Source organism: Grammomys surdaster, unplaced genomic scaffold, assembly GCF_004785775.1.
Source record: "Grammomys surdaster isolate TR1022 unplaced genomic scaffold, NIH_TR_1.0 143, whole genome shotgun sequence".
Lineage (NCBI taxonomy): Eukaryota > Metazoa > Chordata > Mammalia > Rodentia > Muridae > Grammomys > Grammomys surdaster.
Genome location: NW_021604601.1, coordinates 4,214,506 through 4,229,409, shown reverse-complemented (window position 1 = coordinate 4,229,409; position 14,904 = coordinate 4,214,506). Strand labels below are relative to the sequence as shown.

General features: G+C 38.7%; 1 protein-coding gene across 1 annotated transcript in view; it reads right to left on the bottom strand.

The window, feature by feature from the left end:
• Esr1 (estrogen receptor 1) overlaps positions 1 to 14,904 on the bottom strand; it is a 352,705-nt gene that overhangs the window by 154,382 nt on the left and 183,419 nt on the right. The gene's annotated exons all lie outside the window — the stretch shown is intronic.

Genomic DNA, 14,904 nt, shown 5'->3' with positions numbered 1-14,904 from the left:
GTAAATAGGATTTTATTAATGTAACTTTTTTAAAAAAGGCATTCTTTTATTTTCTTCCCACACTTTCTCTTACCAGTTGCCTGTTTCTAATCTGCTTTGAAAATAACTACTGTCCAACCAGAGTGAGGGTTTAGACATTAGCCTGTTTGTCATTTACTGACTAATGACGATTTCAATGTAAATTAATCAGTCTGGGACAGACAGACATGTGGTGGCATAATAGAGGTTTCAAAAATTAATCTAGCTTGTCCTTGAGTGTTGTGTTGTGATTACCAGATAGGCTTACAGTTTTTCAAATTCAAAAGTGAGTGCTACTTTAAGGGGTCCATAATACCTCCGGGAGTAATGGAGAAGACCCTTAAGAGCTTCTTCTTCCTTCCAGTGTCTTTAGAACTGCTAATTTATATGATTCTCTGCTTAAGTGCATCAGCTATCACAGTAGCCTATGGATCCAAATCCAAACGCTTCCAGCTACATGTTGCTAATTAAAGCTAAAGGTAATTTAAGCCAAAATGCAGTGTCAGTGTCTTGGTCCCAGTAGCTCAAAACATAGCTGCCTGCATCTAGTAGCAACTGAAACGGCCGTAGATCAGAACACTTCCACCGTTACTGAGGTTCTATTGGGAACCGCTACACTGGATGCCTTGCATATGCTTCGGAACAGTTTCAGAGATGAAAAGGATGACATCACCGGCAACATATTCTCTGCCTAATGCACAGGTGTGGCCATGGTGATGCTGCCTCCTCCTGGTTGTTATTAATCCATATTCATGGGTTCCTATAGCTGGTTTTGTTGGTGACACCCATCTTCTGTCCAGTCCTTTCCTGGCCCTGGGAATTCCACCGTTCCCAGTTTCTTTTTCTGGTGAAAGTTATGTTTAAATGATGCTCATAGGCAAAGCATACTTTCCACATCATCACCCCAAGGCCCAATCAAAGAGCAAGCAGCATTCATCAACTGTCCCCACTATCACCTGCATGTCTCTAGACTGCTTCAGTTGGCAATACTGGCTGAGTCACACCAGTGGACCCAGAGATTTTTCTGGTGTGCATCTCAGCCCTCATCCAAGTGGCAACTTGGAGAACGTTCTACAGAATTTAGTTAACACTTCCTCTCCAGACTCCATCCAAAGATCTCTTGTAGATCATGGAAGTCCCCGTGTCATCTGAAAGTTCCACTGGTACTAGAAACCCTCCCTTTTTTGGGTGCAGCCATTGGCCGACTACCTCCTGGAGCAAGCTCAGGTTTTCTTAGTCTTCATTCTGTTCTGCCCCAAGGTACTTGCTCAAGACTTTCCCTGACAGCCTTCCAACCAGACTCAAGTTGGTGACTCAATATGCCCCAACATGATTTACTTTAAAATCCACTGCCATTGCCTAGCTGAGTATGGGGAGCAGATGTCTCTGGGAGTTTGTGCCAATGAAATGGGTTGTTCCATTGGGATTCATTGCTCTGTAATGGGATAGAACCCGAAGCCTTGGTATCTTTGGTCCCAAGCTCTCACCAGCTGAGCTAAGTATCTCTCTAAGTTTCAATACAAGTGTAAGGTCACAGAGCCTGGATTGACCTTTTTTTTTTTCCATTTCATTCTCTGAAGACAGGCTAAATTACCTTGGTTACAGAAGTTGCCCAGATAAAAATATTTCAGAACAGCCTGGACTCAGAGTGAAAGTGGGGTGAGCAATCAGAATGAGCTCCCCAAAACCTGGGATAGAATCACCTCCAAAAGGAACCCTGATGATGTCCATGAGACACCTTGCTGGGACCACATACTTTAAAGAAAAATCATAAAACTTGACACACAGTGCCTAGGAAAATGCACTCCCACGCAAGGAGAGAGCATGCGCCATTATGTCATGACAATACCTTAATTGTTGAGAATGTTTTCACTGTTTGTGGAACCTTTTTGTCCCTTATTTAGTGTCTCGCTTGCCTTCAAAAGAAATAGTAAACATTTGTAAAGAGATGGGAAAAATTGACTGTTATCTCTATGGCTGCAACTAACTCCAGAGTGATTAACACTAGTCATCTGTGCTTCAAGGAAGCAAAGAGGGGTGAGTACAGGGCCTGAGCGTGTGTGCAGCTTCATGGTGGTGTGGTCATTCACCAGGGCTACCCTCCTTCAGGCCAAGTGTTTCCAAGAAGCAGAACCCTGGCAATGAGCATCTTGTTTCCCCTTCCATATTAATGATGGTCACCTTGAACGAGTGTATTTAGCAGTAGTTGTGAGCTCCTAAATTATCATTAAGGGAGCCGTGTACCGTGACTCATGCTGGTAATCCCTGCATTCAGGAGGCTGAGGCTGGAGGATTCCCATAAATTCAAGCTAGCAGAGGAGTTGTAACAGGATTAGAATAACTTGAGTTACAAAGTAAGACTCTGTCTCAAAATACTCTATCCTCTCCTTCCCTCCATTCCTTCCTCGACCCTCCTCTTTCTCTGCCTCCCCCCACTCTCTCTCCTCCCCACTCTCCCCCTCCTCCTCCTCCCTCTCTCTTTCTCTGTCTCTCTGTCTCTATCTTTGCGTGTGTGTGTGTGTGTACATGTGTGTGAGTAGAAGATAAAATAAATCATTAACAGTGCTAAAGTATACCAGCTATACACAATAATAATAATATACACTATTCTTATGGTTGAATATCCGGTCAATCTCACTTCTCCAACAATAGTAAAAATATTTAGAAACAACCAAAAAATGCTCTGAAGGAGAGTGTCCTTCTAGTGATTGTTACATTAGCATACAAAGCAAATCTGCAGCAGACATTTCTATGCTGGATGTTGTTCTCACCTGCTTCCCTGGTCCTTCAGTTGGCTCCTTCTCCCTCCTAGTCAGCACCCTATTCTGTCTCCCTGTGACATGGATTCTAGTCGATTCTCTATTTTCTCCCTCCCTTAGGGTCTCACCCATTCCTATTTTGAACCTTCACACATGCGTACACACATAAACACATACATCTGAGTTGCACAGGCACTCATACACACTTTTAATCTGGAGTTTATAGATAAGAGAAAACATGCTATTGGTCTTTCTAAGTCTGTCTTACTTCATTTAACATAATGCCTTTTAACTGTACCCATTTGCCTGTAAATGTCACGGTTTCTCTTTCCTCCATGGTTACATATCCTCTCTCTCTCTCTCTCTCTCTCTCTCTCTCTCTCTCTCTCTCTCTCTCTCTCTCTCTGTGTGTGTGTGTGTGTGTGTGTGTGTGTATGTATGTAAATATGTAAGCCTTTCAACCCAGAAAGTAAATTCTAGAAGTAATTCCAAAAGGTAAATGCAATGTATACAAAGATTTAACAAAGTTTGGTCATGTTCCATGTTATAAAAGTAAGAAATTTGGTAAATATTCAATTATCCAGGAATAAACTACAATATTTCTGAATTAGGATATTCATGTAGCCCTCTTATACTCTTTGAATTATGGCCAACAGCATAGAAAAATGTTAAATGAATAGGCCATGTAGCCCAAATTTACAAAATTTCTAAAACTACATGATACCGCTGAAATAATTAGATAGTATAATTTTTAAAAGCTATTTCTTTAAAACATTACAGAAAGATGGCTATGACTCTTCATAAATCTTCAAGACCTTTTGGAAAATCTGAATTATTTTATTGAAATTGATTGTTTTAAAGGAACCAACATAAAAGGAGTCACAAAATGTTAATAGGTAGAAAGACAAACCATCAGAAAGATGTCAGTCCTTGTCAACTTCGCTCATAAATGTAGTACAATTTCATTAGCAGTTGATTTAAAATTCATTTGAAAGAGATGCAGCCATAAATAGACAAAGCAAATCTGAAGATGAGCGACTGTGAAGTTCTCATCGTGACAAACTCACTCTAAACCATGGGGCGAGCCATGGCAGAGACAGAGACATGGCAAAGGAAGCTCTGAGCCAGTCCTGGTCCTGCTGTGATGAATGAGTCTTCACTTGCCACTGGGAAATAGTGAGCTATTATCTGAACTCTAGGACAGTCTGGCTGTCCATATGGGAAAAGACAAAGATATATTCATTCCTCACACATGCACAGATTAGGTGAAGCAACCATTGAGATCTGAGAAACACCAAGCTTTAAAACTGCTAAGACAGAACACAGATAAGTAAGTCTATGGTGTGTTGCCAGGGAAGGATCTAGGAGACTGATTTCAAAAATTATAATGAATTCTAGAATTTAAAAGTATTTTTTTCTGTAAGACAATACCAATAAAAAATAAAAAGTGATTTTTTAAACACTCAGTGAGTCCATTTTGATCAAACATCAAAAATGTCTTGAGTTTCACTTTTGTTTGGTTTTGTGTAGTTTCTTTTTGTTTGAGATGGGATCTGTCTGTGTGGACCAGGCAGATCTTAAACCTACAATCCCCCTGTGGGTACATTCATGTGAGAGTATGTGAATATATTGTGCATGTGAGTATGTGTGTGCCTGTGGGTGAGTGTGTGTATATGCATATGGATGTGTGTGAGAGAAAGTATGTGAGTGTGTATGTTTGAGTGTGTGCATGTGCGTGTGTGTACATATGTGTGAATGTGTGTGAGTATATTAGTATGTGTGTGAGTTACGTGAGTGTGTGAGTGTGTGAGTGTGCATGAGTTTGTGTGGCTGTACGCATGAGTATTTGAATGTGTGTATGTGGGTGCGTGCACACACACACACACACACACACAACCAGTAAAAGCTGGTTTAGGTTTTCCCAATAAGTTAAAAACCAATTTGGTTTTCACATGCTGAGATAGTACTTGGTTCTGAAGGAGGCTTGCCTTGCCTCTGTTCTCTGCTCTGCTTCTCATGGATGCTTTCCCAGATTTCTTCTTGGTCCTTAAATCCTTCTTTGATACAAACATCCAGAAGGAAACTTTTAGAAAAGACTTGCATCATATTTTAACGCAGTTTCCCATCTTTCCTTTAAAAGGAAATTAGATTCTACAAGTCTGTATTAGAGCACTAGGACCTAAATCCAGTCCTTAGTCATAGAGTGGCTCTTGGCATTACTGTGGCTTGTACCATTTCCTTCTATGGCCCTGTCATCTGGAACTTGGATCTCTTTTTCCTACTGTTAGCTTGAGCAGGTCTACTTGAATTATTTCCAGTTCTTTACATAATCTCAAATAAACTCAATTCTGTGGCAAATATTTATTTGCTAGCATACTTAACTGGATATCATGATTTGCTGCCATTTTTATTTCTAGCATTGTAAGGACATGCAAACTGGGTCAACATTCCAATGGCCTCCATCCATGGACAGTAGCTAGGTTTCCTTCAACTAACTGTGCCTTCTCTTGCATGAATACTTTAAGTAGCCTTGGGTACTTTATTTTATTTGATTCTTTTTATAGTCTTAAAAACTGTAAGGCTTATGTTCCTGGGCATTGTACTGTTGCGTTGTGAGCCTATTTTGGGTTTTTTAGGGTTTTTTTTTCCATTTCAGAAAATTCTGTCACCATGTGTGTATAGTGGGTGGGAGGAGTTCAGAGAACAACTAAAGATCTTGAATGTTCTTCAGGTGCCTTTCTTCTTTTATTTGACGTTCAGTCCTTCCTTGCCCTAGAGCTTCACCAAGTAGGCTTCTTACCAGCAAGTTCCAGGGATGCCCCTGTCTCCACCTCCCATCCTTCCATAGTTGGAATTACCAGCTTGTGTCATGATGCCCAACCTTGTACAAGGGTCCTGGGGAATCAAACTCAGGTCCTCATGCTTAGCACTCAAGCATTGTACCACCAAGGGATCCCCCAGCCCTCCAACCCTTTTATTTATACTTCAGTCAGAATGTTACCTATTCTTGCTACTCACTCTGCCATTTTCCTTGTGGGTTCAACTGCAGAACGCAATGCAGATAGAGGGAGGCATTTGGGGCCTGATTACCAGTTTTAAAAACTCCAAACCAGACTCTGTCTTTGGAAGTAAACTGTGCATCCAAGTGAAACAAATCAACGCCACAGGCATTTGATTTGCCATTTAAATTGGGAAAGGGCTGGACTGAATAAATGGAGAACTGTAATCTTAGACCAAACAGAACAAGTTATTCCTAAATAAATTCCTGTAAAAGAAATTGCTTAGGACATTCTTCGGCCTTTCTTTTAAAGTATTAGAACCATATTTAGAAGTGGGTGTGGTGGCACATAACTGGACTCTGTCTCAAAATGAAAAGAACAGAAAAAGAAAAGACACCATACATGTAGAGAGGAAGATGGGGGGAGGGGCAAGGAGTGGGAGATGGTTTATTCCAGCAGAAGAGTGCCTAGCTGCTCACAGGAAAAAATAGTTGAACACTGTATGGTGGAACTATTATCCTAGAGAGAATTATTCAGACTCTTCGTGCATAGTGTAAACTGAAAGTTCCCCAATTCCCCCCAAGACAAAATAATAAGCAGAAAGAAGCATGAGCTGCAGCAAAATAAAAACAGGATTCAACAAGAAAATGTTACAGCCAGGACTGCTCCAGCCAAGGTCTACAATGAATGACAGCAGACAGCAAAGCTATTCTTACCTGGTAGTTTGAGTATCATTAAAATAGCTCAATCATATGAAAGCCCAACTCTAACATGATCTGTGGAATTGCTCTGTTTATTCCCTAAAATCTGTGTTTCTTTTAATTAATGTAGTTTATTTTATTTACTGTGATAATTGCAGTATTTGGCATTTTCTCTCTTTTTTATCCATGTATGTGTGTAAGTTGCTGTTGTGTGTATGTGTATATATGTCTATATACATGGTGTTTTTTGTATGTGTGAGCGTCTGTGTGTGTGTGTGTGTGTGTGTGTATGGGAAGGGACATAGCACAGGCATGTGTGCACACATGCATATAGAGGCCAAAGGTCAAAATCAGCTCTCTTCCTCAATCACTCTGTACCTAGAGTCTCTCAGTGAAGCTGAAGTTTATAATTCAGTTACAGTAGCTGGCCAGAGTTTATCTTGTCTGCATATTCTCAGTGCTGGAATTTCAGGGGAAGTGTGGGAAAGAAAAATAAGGGGCAGAAGAAAGGAGAGGAGAGAATGAGGGGGAGGAAAAACCTTCAGTCATACTTCCATGATCAGCATATGTCCTGGGAGTTCTTTAGTTACAGATTATTGTAAATCAGCCCTCCCTTCCCGTTTTCTTTATTACTGAAACATTTGCCATTTTTATAGTGTCATGAATAAACAATGAGCTGCCTCTGGAAATAAAAATTCTATTCGTGTTTATAGGGCATATAACTATACTTTCATAAATAAGTGTATTTTTAAATACTGAGCTGTTTGCTCGGCTTAGCTATCTGGTGTATACAGAAAGTGATGTCTATATTGCACTCAAGGTGGTACTCAGTAACAAAGTGTAAAACGAAGTGGTCAACTTGTGGGAGAGCACAAAGGACCCAGAGCCAGTGGAACAGACGCTCAGATATCCACAGCCGGGATGGTTCCAAACGGAGAGGATGGCATGCCTCCACTAGCTGAGATCAAAGACCATAGACAATTAAGTTGGAGTAATATATGAAATTACTTAGCCAGAAAAAATAGCCTCCAAACCCCAAACCAAACCTGATGCAGGTGAATGTGCATCACAGATCAGGGACAGAGGTGGGACAGAGGACTGAGGGCAGGTGAGGTTGAGCAGGGGTCTGAGCCTAACACCCTAACACAGTGGCAGATGAACATAACCACACAGCTGTGTCCAGCAATGCTCAAATGGTAGAACACAGAGCTCAGCACCTAGCTTAGCACTGGGATCTGACAGCACAGGACACCCTCCGATTAAAATACAAGAGGATTACAATGGTTCAGACGGGGAGGAGTGTCTCTTCTGGGGACTCCTAAGCCAGCTCAATGGGAACTGGCAAGCAAGAAAGTGTATTCCAAATAATGAGATGATAATGACTAATTTCTGGTCGAAGGTATGCATACAACAGGAAAATATACTCTGTAGCTAATAAACAGATCTGTGTGCTGCAGCAAAGGCTCTGTTAGGAAATGAGAGAGAATATGGAAGAAACAAATTATGTGTGATTCAGAAAGTAGAAAGTAGAAAACAATAGAGGCGAAGGATGGAGGAGTCGGCACTGTAGATGCCTCAAGGAAATGTGTCTAATTTATATACCATCGATTCTTCAACTGGAGCAGAATGCAGACTTATTGCTTAGTAATACTTATTTAATTAGGATTATAGTATTCTGCAATTGCATTTTACTCGGAGGCTAGATTAAGTACAAAAGGTAAAATTTAAGTATATTTCACATTACAAACCATAGCCAACTTATAGGGAGGACTGACTGTAAGCTAGATAAAATATTAATGGCTCTACATTCTCTGACACAACCACCTCAAAGCAGCCATAATATTATCATATTGTTAATCATATTTGACAAATAATGAAAGCAAGACCCGAAGACATTATGTATACTTTTGCTCGAGGATATCCAAATTTTAATCCAGATAGTTTCTCTATGAAGTAAAGCTCAATACCCTACACCAACATTACTACTTGATATCCACATATTTGTTTGTAAATATCAAACATGGTTCGTGCTTTGACCTTCAGAGTACCTTTAAAGGGCATTTGATAGTTCTACACAAACACGCTTTCTACAAGACGAAAGCCTACAAGGAAACTGAAACATATCTAAGAGGCAAGGACTTAAACCTCATAAGACCATCTATGCCCAGGAACATTAGGGAGAAGATGAAACCACAAAATGTCCAGGCACAGGGATCTCACTTGGTCCCTGGAAGCAAGGTCAGTATCATGGAATGACTTGAGACAACATAAAAATTTTAATCCTAGGTCATCTTTTTACATGGTCTCTTTCCATGGCTTTATTGTCCAAAGTTTATACTTTGAGCACATCTCCAATTCCCTTGTCTCGCCAACACTTTTCTGTCTAGATGCTCTTCGAGGTTGTCTGTAAATGATTTTAGAATAAAAAGTTGGAGTAGGCATGGCAGATTTTTCAAAAAGAGACTGAAGATGTAGCTCTGTGGTCAAGCCCTTGTGTGAAACCCTGGGTATAGTCCCTACTGTATACTAAAATAATCTAAGTAAAACTGTCAACATATAAATATGAAATGAATGTAATAATCATTAGTCTCTTGAATTAAGCTTTTAAATGTCTAAAAAGCTAAATGCAATTCTGTATTCTCCTCATGTATTTCACAGAAACCAAACCAATAGGCTGGTTACCTCTAGGCACCAACACCACTACCACATTGATCCTGACCTTGGATTCTTCTAAGAAATAGCACATGGTTTTGTGGTTTCTAATTAACTAGGTCATCAGTATTTGAACTAGTTTCTATGGTATTTATTCACGAACCTCTTGACAATCCCTATATTCAACTATTCCTTCCTTTTTCCAGATGGCAGAAACTAGAAAGTTCCACCAGATCTTGAGACTCAAGTCTTAGTCATAATTATTACATGTCTCGTACAAAATAACTTAGTTATCTTCTCAGACTCTTGGCAAATTTTTCCTTTGAATTCTTGCATTTAATGTGGCTAAATAATTTGTGGCAACATCATTACCATCTTCTCACTGTATTCCCATTGCAGTGATGATGGCATCAGATTCACTTGCATCACAATCTGCATTCAGGAGATATCTACACCCCACATATATTAATCATTTTAGCACGTATCTTCAGTTGTTATTTTGCTAAATTTAGTTTGAAATAGCAAGATGATCATGAATGTCTTCATAGATAGATAGATAGATAGATAGATGTGTGTAAAACAATATATAGGGATATATAATATTCATATATTCATATTACATCTTCATATTACAATCTTTTCCTTGTCTCTATCTGAACTTAAATCATAAAATCATAAAATTTAAGATCCGAATGATAACACAGAGACTACTGAATCCCGGGCCTTCATTTTTTCAGAAGCAAATAGTATTAGCATATATTTGTTCATTTCCCATGATTAAAAGAACATCTTCAAATTTTGGAATCTTATAAAATAGGAATATTTGTTCCATGTTTTGGAGCTGAATGTCTAAGACAGAGACATGACCCCATTGCCTGGTCTCTGCCCGTGACCCCTGCAAGATGACATCCCACCATGAGGGTATACGAGAGGAGGTCAGAGAGCAAGGAGGGACAAATCTTTCTGTTTAGAAAAAATAATAATAACTAGGATCCCACAAAACTATGTTAATTCCTTCTGAGAGCAGTTCTCTCCAAGACTCCCCCCCCCCACTAGGCTCTACTCAACGTTCCCATACAGAAAGCCTGCTGACCAATACATGACCCTTGAGAGCTGAATCATCAGATCCAAAATAGTGGAGCAAAGTGAAGTAATATTCCAAAGGTTCCTAGGCAGTAAGTAAAGGGCCAGGCACATAGTGACCAATAGTCAGGACCCCTATTCTAAAGATGACCTTTGGCCTAAAGGAGCAAATATCCTTTTAAAAGTATATTACTATTAAATACTTTTAAACTACCTATCATAATCTCTATATTCTCATAGTAGTAACTCTTCTGGACAACTAAGCCAAATCCAGTAACCAATGCTCTTGTTATGGAGTAGTATACTGTGTCCGGAAGGCACCATTTTCATCTGTGGATATTAATAACTTATTATGCATGAATGTATCTTTGATGCCGATCTATGTCATGAACAGGTCAGCTAAGCCATTTAGTACAATGAAAAAAATCATTGATCCAGGAATGGGTCAATCTGGTTTCTTGGCTGAGCAGTTAACTAGCTCTGTGACCCAGGTGAGAACAATGAACTGACAAACAATGAAGTGAACTAAATTATCCTTGAGTTCTTTCCTACTCTAAAAGCAATTCATTATCCTAGACGTAGCCATTGGAAAAAAAAGGAATAAGAATAAGAAATTTCTCAGGGTCTTCCATTTATAGAGTTCAAAAGTAGCAATTCATTTATAGTATTGCTCCCACTCATTGACCATCGATTAGATTCTAAGCACAGAAAGAATAATTCTACACTACAAAACACCAATTAATTTTACGAAGGAAAAATGCAAGGACAAGAGAGAACTCTTCAGATAATCATACTCATTCTTGAGACACTCCCAGCATTTCTTTTAACATTCAAGGCAAGATGTAGTTTTGTTCACGGGGCTAGAGGGATGTCTCAGCAGGTAAAAGCACTTAATTGTGCTTTCAGAGGGAACAAGTTTGGTTCCCAGTATCCACATCAGACAGCTCATAACTGTCTATAACTCCACCATCCAGGGACCAAATGCTTTCTGGTCACCCACACAACACTTGTGTCATATATATACACAGAAATACATGCATACACATAAGTAAAAATACAATAAGGGAGAGAACAATACAACAATTCTTAAAAGGTAAATGAAGAACCTTTTTCCTTCTTCAAATCATATAATCTCTAAATAAAAAACTCAAATAAGTAGAAAATTTCTCATCAATCTTTAGAAGAGTCAATTATAACTGCAAGAAGTTTTCAAATGTTTTATGGAAATCACAAAGCAAAAGTCCTATGATGGATATCAGAAGACAAAAATAGAAATATTTAAAGCATCCTATTAAAGAAAATATCATCCAATCACAAAAGAAGACAGTCAAAGAGGAAAAGTAACAATGGATCAACAAAAATCAACTAACAAAATAGCATTAGTAAGTCTTACTTCTCAGAATGCAAATGGATAAAATTCCCAGGTCTAATGACCTGAGAATAGTCATTTTCTCAGTAATAGCATAATGGACAACAAAAATAAAATACTCAACTATATGCTACCTGCAAGACATTCACTGCACCTAGAATGTCGAGACAGACTGAAGGAGTAGAGTACGGGGAAATCTTGCATGAAAACAGAAGCCATTAGAAACCAAGGGTGGTTACTTCAAATAAAATCAACTTTAACTAAAAAACTGAAAAGGAAGTTAGTTTTGTGACAAAAGGGTCAAATCATCAATATAATGAAATAATTGTAAATAAGTGTAAACCAAAACCCAAGAACCTAAATATATTAAACAACTATCAATCTGTCTGGAAAAAAGGGCACATTTATAATATACAAGAAATCTTTTTTTTTTGGATTTCCTTTTTTTTAATTTTTTTATTGGATGTTTTATTTACATTTCATATGTTGCCCCCTTACCCCATCCCCCACCCACCCAGGAACCCCCTATCCCCTCACCCCTCCTCCTTCTTCTCTGTGGATGTAACCTCTACATACCCCCCACACTCCCACCTCCCCACCCTCAAAATTCCCACCCCCTGGGGCATCCAGCCTTCATGAGGTCAAGGATCTCTTCTTCTACCTATGCCCAGCAGGGCCCTCCACTCTATTCAGCTGAATCCCTGGATCCCTCCCTAAGTGCTCCCAGGCTGGTGATTTAGACCCTCGGAGCTGTGGTTGGTTGATATTGTTGCTCTCCTCATGGTGCCGCAAACCCTTTCAGCTCCTTCAGTCTTCACTCTAACTCCTCCATTGAGAACCCCATTATCAGTTCAATGGCTAGTTGTGAGCATCTGCCTCTGAATATGTCAGACTCTGAATATGAAGACCTCTGAGGAGACATCCATATCAGGCTCTTATCAGCATGCACTTCTTGACTTCCACATCAGCATCTACCTTTGGTGACTGCACATGGGATGGATACTCAGGTGGAATGGTCTTCAGATAGCCCTTCCTTCAGTTTCTGTCCCTCACTTTGTCTCCATATTTGCTCCCCTGAGTATTTTGTTGCTCCTTCTAAGAAGGACCGAATCACCCCCACTTGGTCTTCCTTCTTTAGGAGCTTAATATTCAGATTTGAACAATGAATATTTCATCCAAATAGAAAAGCAATAAAGCAAGCTTGAGCTATATTTTAGCACAATTATACCAAAGAGACGAACATATAACATCTGTCTAACAGCAGCAGAATGTACATTCATCACTAGACACAGGATAGATTTACCAGGCCATAAAACAAGTTTTAACAAATCTAGCAAGACTGTATTCACACCAATTTTCTTTCTAACCTCAGTAGCATAAAAATAGTAATCAGCAACAGTGGGGATTTTGGAAAATTTACAAAAACATGAAAATTAAATGACATGCTCTGAACTATTTAATGAGACATAAAGTTCAAGAGGGAAAAATGTAAGTCATCAGACAGAAATATGGAAATACATCATACCAAAAATTATAGGATCTAACAAAAGCAAGTCTGAGACATATTTAAAACAATAATAAATATCTGTGTCAAAACTAAAAGAGAAAGAAAAAATGGAAGAGAGAGAGGTTTGGGGAAGAATGGAAAGATATAGGAAGTAAGTTGGTTCTTAACAGCCTGAAATTACTCTTTGAAAGCTAAACAATAAAAAACAAACTAAGCTCTGGAGTGGTCAGAACAGCAAAACAATAAAGACCAGAGCAAAAACAATAGAGATTAGAAAAAATATGTTTAAAAATCAAGAGAACTGAGAGTTGATTTTTAAGATAAACAGTATTAGCTAGATAAAGAAGAAAGGACAGAAGACCCAATAGGAAATAGAACATTGCACATAATATACAGCAACACAGTGGAAACAGTTGACAAGGACATGTCCATAAACCTGAATAATATGAAGGAATTGATGAATTCATGACACACATAATCGTTACGACTGAATCATGGATGATGAAGCAGTGATGAGCTGGAAGGGTGAATCAATACCAAAAGGTCACCCATAAAACATAAGTTCAAGACCCAAGAGTTTTGCTAACAACTCTCTGAATATTTAAAGAACTAATACGTTGTCCCAAATGTCTTAAAAACCTATAAATATGACATACTACATTGACAAAATAAGTGAGAAATGATATATAATCGTTTCAATGGATAAAAAAAACCCGCCCTTCTTCATAAACAGAAGCTTAGCTGTCTTTCTTCATAAAAATTCTCAATGAATGTAATAGTGAAGGAATCTACCTCAAAACACTAAAGCCTGTATGTCATAAACCCACAGCAACTATATTCAGTCATGAAGAGTTGGAATATTCCTTCCAGAAGATTAGGATCAAAGCAAGGATCCCATCTCTTCTCATTTTTATTCACCATAGTGCTGGAAGTCCTAACCAGACAAATTAAGTAAAAAATAGATGATAGATAGATAGATAGATAGATAGATAGATAGATAGATGATAGATAGATAGATAGATAGATAGATGATAGATAGATGATAGATAGATGATAGATAGATAGATGATAGATAGATGATAGATAGATAGATAGATGATAGATAGATAGATAGATGATAGATAGATGATAGATAGATAGATAGATGATAGATAGATAGATGATAGATAGATAGATGATAGATAGATGAATCAGAAGTAAACCTTCTCCCTATTTACACTTTACATTGTTTTATAAATAGACAACGTTATATACTTCACACAGAAAAGATGGAAAGAATAAGCATGTTGAGTGCTGCTTTAGGATGCAAGATTATCATACAAAAACCCAGTGTGAGTTAGGTGTGGTGACATGTGGACCCAGCACTCAGGAGACTGAGGAGAGAAGGTCATCGGATTGCTTGCCCTTGGATCCCTTTCTCATAATTGGACAGCCTTGTCCAGCCTCAATAGAACAAGATGTACCTAGTCTTACTGCAACTTGATATGCCAAGGCTGGCTGATATCCTTGACTCCTCCCCTTTCCTGAGGCAAAGAGGAGGAGGGGTGAATGGGAGGGACTGGGAAGAGAGGATGGAAGGGAAGCTGCTGCAATAGTGAAAAAAAGTAAATAAATACTTAATTGATAAAAACATCCTATGATTTAAAATGATAATGATAGTAATATCAATAAAATTATCTCACTTTGTGCCTTCTAGGAAAAAAGATCTGGGAACTTGAACTGCAAAGTCAATTCCAGGCCATCCTGGTCTATATGAAACCCTGTCAAAAAATGCAGTAGTGTTCTAGACAATAACAATGAGGTATCCAAGAAAAAA